Here is a 325-nt window from a genome sequence, read left to right as displayed (position 1 = left end):
GATTGTGGTGATTTTTCTCCCCCCGGGGTAGATGTCCACTGTTGCATTCTACAATCTGAGGACTCGTCTCAAGGTCTCTTAAAACTAACCCCTTGCAGTGACATAACATTGGTATGCCATCCTTAATGCAAGCAGTAGTGTTGCCTCAAAAGCAAAGTTCTTCACAAAAATGGAACCAGTTTTATAGTAAATTCCAAGTAGGCTTGGATCATAACCAAGGCCTTGCCTCTGAAATCAGGAAAACATTCAATTCCTATCTTTCCATTCTCTTTGGTCAGTTTTCCCCTTTAAAAAGGAACTAGATTTAGGTTTCATATGTATTGAT

The sequence above is a fragment of the Zootoca vivipara genome, chromosome 1, assembly GCF_965207765.1.
Source record: "Zootoca vivipara chromosome 1, rZooViv2.hap1.1, whole genome shotgun sequence".
NCBI classification, from domain to species: Eukaryota; Metazoa; Chordata; class Lepidosauria; order Squamata; family Lacertidae; genus Zootoca; species Zootoca vivipara.
Note: the sequence above shows the minus strand (reverse complement) of the source record.